The following is a 4,796-nucleotide window of genomic DNA, read 5'->3' on the forward strand; positions in this document are numbered from 1 at the left end:
ACTACGTGCATGCGTGTGTATGTGTATGTGCAGCTGCTTGTCCTAGCCCAGACTTAAGCTGGTTTTATAGTGCTAGCCCACTGAGATACAATGCCGCAGTGAAGCATGAATACCCCACTCAGACACATTATACTGACTCCGAGCCGACCAGTCCTTGTTGAACCCATTAATGCCGAGCGAAAGGCAGGGACCAACAAGTACCATATTTTAACGTCTTTTGGTATGACACGGTCGGGGATCGAACTCCGCGACCTTCCGCTCTCCGGGAGGACGCTCTAACCACTATTCCACGGAGGCGGTCACAAAACACTATAATACTGATGAATGTTTGTAATGCTAGCTGGCATCACCTTTACTCATGTAGGTATGCAGTTCAGAGTTTGCTCGGGTCCTGTCATCGGACGGCGTGAAGCCTCAGGTTGTTTTCAATGCTGCGGAACTAACGAATGTAATGCTGGACTGTGTGCTCATCAACCATCGACAACACCACATACTAGCCTTCCTGTTGGTAATATAGATATTTCTAACGTATATTGTACAATATTCTTGATACACTCAACACACTAGCCTTCCTATAGGTAATGTGAATTACGTAGATTGTACAATATTCTTGATACACTCAACACACTAGCCTCATATATATGTAATGTGAATTACGTAGACTGTACAATATTCTTGAAACACTCAACTCACTAGCCTTCCTATAGGTAATGTAATTGCGTAGATTGTACAATATTTTTGATACACTCAACACACTAGCCTTCCTATAGGTATTGTGAATTACGTAGATTGTACAACATTCTTGATGCCATCAACACACTAGCCTTCCAATGGGTAATGTGAATTACGTAGATTGTAAAATATTCTTGATGCAATCAACACACTAGCTTTCCTATAGGTAATGTGAATTATGTAGATTGTACAATATTCTTGATGCAATCAACACACTAGCCTTCCTATAGGTAATGTGAATTACGTAGATTGTAAAATATTCTTGATGCAATCAACACACTAGCCTTCCTATAGGTAATGTGAATTACGTAGATTGTACAATATTCTTGATACACTCAACACACTAGCCTTCCTATAGGTAATGTGAATTACGTAGATTGTACAATATTCTTGATACACTCAACACACTAGCCTTCATTATAGGTTATGTGAATTACGTAGATTGTACAATATTCTTGATACACTCAACACACTAGCCTTCCTATAGTTAATGTGAATTACGTAGATTGTACAATATTCTTGATGCAATCAACACACTAGCCTTCCTATAGGTAATGTGAATTACGTAGATTGTACACAATATTCTTGATGCAATCAACACACTAGCCTTCCTATAGGTAATGTGAGATTACGTAGATTGTACAATATTCTTGATACACTCAACACACTAGCCTTCCTATAGGTAATGTGAATTACGTAGATTGTACAATATTCTTGATACACTCAACACACTAGCCTTCCTATAGGTAATGTGAATTACGTAGATTGTACAATATTCTTGAAGCAATCAACACACTAGCCTTCCTAAAGGTATTGTGAATTACGTAGATTGTACAATATTCTTGATGCACTCAACACACTAGCCTTCCTATAGGTAATGTGAGATTACGTAGATTGGCACAATATTCTTGATACACTCAACACACTAGCCTTCATATAGGTAATGTGAAATGCGTAGATTGTACAATGTTTTGATACACTCAACACACTAGCCTTCCTATAGGTAATGTGAATTACGTAGATTGTACAATATTCTTGATGCATTCAACACACTAGCCTTCCTATAGATAATGTGAATTGCGTGGATTGTACAATATTCTTGAAACACTCAACACACTAGCCTTCCTATAGGTAATGTGAATTACGTAGATTGTAGAATATTCTTGATGCAATCAACACACTAGCCTTCCACTATAGGTAATGTGACTTGCGTAGATTGTACAATATTCTTGATACACTCATCACGCTAGCCTTCCTATAGGTAATGTGAATACAATAGATTGTACAATATTCTTGATGCAATCAACACACTAGCCTTCCTATAGGTAATGTGAATTACGTAGATTGTACAATATTCTTGATGCAATCAACACACTAGCCTTCCTATAGGTAATGTGAATTACGTAGATTGTACAATATTCTTGATACACTCAACACCCTTGCCTTCCTATAGGTAATGTGAATTACGTAGATTGTACAATATTCTTGATACACTCAACACACTAGCCTTCCTATAGGTAATGTGAATTGCGTAGATTGTACAATATTCTTGATACACTCAACACACTAGCCTTCCTATAGGTAATGTGAATAACGTAGACTGTTCAACGACAATACAGAAATATATCACATACATTGCGAAATATCCTATCCCACAACACAGTATCCCGCTGACTGGCTAATATACTTTCAATAATCCTAATATGCCTTAGCTAATAGATGCTCCATGTTTTATAACATAGTGTTATACTTATATTTCTAGGATCCATAAGTTATTTTGAAATTACGTATAGTTCCAAAATGTTGCAATCACTGCAACAAAGAGGCCATGCAAGTTGACATCTATCCTATTTTAAACGTATTTTCAGTTTTTTTCGACATAGCTATTCTAGTTTGTGCATAAACCTTCATTTTGAGATAATGAGAGACGCTGTTGCCAGAATGAGCTTTACCGAAGACATCTCTTGAGTGACCACATCGCAATGACTTGTTATTTCCCGTAGGTGTCGTTGATCACTGCAAGTCGGACCCTTGCCAGAACGGCGGATCCTGCTATGAGAGGGTGGATGGTTTCGTGTGTGAGTGCACGGCCGGGTTCACTGGTCTTCACTGCGATATTACTGATATGTGTGCTTCGGATCCCTGTCTGCATGGAGGCAAATGTCTCGATACTAAAACAAGGTACTTACACTCGAGAATAAATGCGATATACCCTTTCTATAATTGAGGTGAGGTGAGGTGAAATTGGGTTTAACGTCGTGCTTGAGAATATTTCGCTCATATGACGACGTGCATGCGTGTGTATGTGTATGTGCGGCTGCTTGTACTAGCCCAGACTTAAGCTGGTTTTATAGTGCTAGCCCACTGAGATACCACTCCGCAGTGAAGCATGAATACCCCACTCAGACCCATTATACTGACTCCGAGCCGACCAGTCCTTGTTGTACCCATTAATGCCGAGCGCAAGGCAGGGACCAACAAGTACCATATTTTAACGTCTTTTGGTATGACGCGGTCGGGGATCGAACCTACTGACCTTTCGCTCTCTAACCACTACACCACAAAGGCGGTTTCTATAATTGAGGATGAAACACATTTCCTTGTGAAATGTAACCTACATGCCGATATTATCTGAGGTTTCGACCTGATGTCAATCCTCTCCCTTTTGTATTATAAGAACTCTAAAATAAAGTATCTATTTTAGAAGGTGACATGTTACAGCCCACTTCAAAATCCTATCATTTCGTGATATTTAGTGCAGTGGCTGGTATTAAAATAGATTGCATTTCTACTTCATATTTCCATTATCACTCGGCTCAGTAACATAGATCTGCCACAACATATAAGCAAAGTGATTTTGTGTCAATGGATCCAGACAAGATGGGTCCATGGTACTGCTGTAAAGCAAAGGGAAGGCATGGCACATACTATGTTGTACATAAGCAGCCATTATGAAGTTTGAACATACTGAGAACCTTTTTCTGGTATATTTCCTAAAAGAAACAGTACACACTATTCGCTTAATGTTGTCTCGTTGGAGTTGAATTTCTACCGTTTCAAACAAAAAGACCACTCTGAAGACTTCTTCCGAACAAAGTCCGTGTGGAACATGCAATCGTTCGGTTAAGTTGACCATGTTAAACCGACAAGTCTTGAGGTGTACGGTTATGCAACTTAGGCATGTCCTGGAAACGTATTATTTACTTCGAAACAGGACGTCAGACCCTTCTCCGTCACTGTCTAATGTGATAGTATTGATATTTAAAGCAAATGGACGACGCCTGTACGTCATCACGCTTACTTGAGCATTAGCACAGGGGTATACTCAACACTCTCCTTAGACATAACGATGATGTGACAATTGTTTCTGCCGTCGGACTGTATTCGACGTTAAACGGTTTGTAGCGAGCAGGTGGTATTAGATTGTATCGGAACTGAGGCGCAAAATAAAATATATCTGGTTTGTTTAGTTTTATACGTAATAGAAATTTTAAATTTAGAAGTTAAATTTGATCATATCTAGCTCAACATCACTCATCTTTGAAACAATTTGAAAATGTAATCTGTGACTGGTAAAGTTGTGTTACAAACAGTTCAGAGTAAACGGGAGTAAAGACGTGAACTTGCAACCACAGATATCTCACCTTCAACTTTAAAATGTAAAAATTTGAGAAAATAAAGAAAACGTAATTTTAAAGTCCATTGAATTTAAGATTTAAATTATATCAAAGCTAAAACCCTGAGTGCCAAGGCTAATTCAATATGGAATATAATATCGCACAATTCAGATATTTTCAAATGAAAATCCAAAATACGAGAAAAACGTTTTTGAGACAATTTCGTTTCCCTCTCAGTTCTCAGTGTATGTCTGAGGGGTCAACCCTGTCTAGATATCACAGGGCCTGCATTTTGAATTACATTTGGTTGATTATCATGCCCTTGTTGTCAATATCGACGTTCCAGTTACGTCTGTGACTGCACCGGTACTGGTTACGATGGCTTCACGTGTCACCTGCCCTACAACGACTGTCAGTCACAACCCTGTCTCCACGGCGCCACGTGTG

General features: G+C 38.9%; 1 long non-coding RNA gene across 1 annotated transcript; it reads left to right on the forward strand.

Annotated features, from left to right (window-relative positions):
• The first annotated feature begins 385 nt into the window (after positions 1-385).
• Positions 386-4,796, forward strand: LOC124281815. Its single transcript, XR_006899982.1, has 3 exons — positions 386-508; positions 2,736-2,913; positions 4,696-4,796. It is a non-coding gene; the product is annotated as an uncharacterized LOC124281815 (long non-coding RNA).

The sequence above is a fragment of the Haliotis rubra genome, unplaced genomic scaffold, assembly GCF_003918875.1.
Source record: "Haliotis rubra isolate DU_JTF1 unplaced genomic scaffold, ASM391887v1 Scf1080, whole genome shotgun sequence".
Classification (NCBI taxonomy): Eukaryota; Metazoa; Mollusca; class Gastropoda; order Lepetellida; family Haliotidae; genus Haliotis; species Haliotis rubra.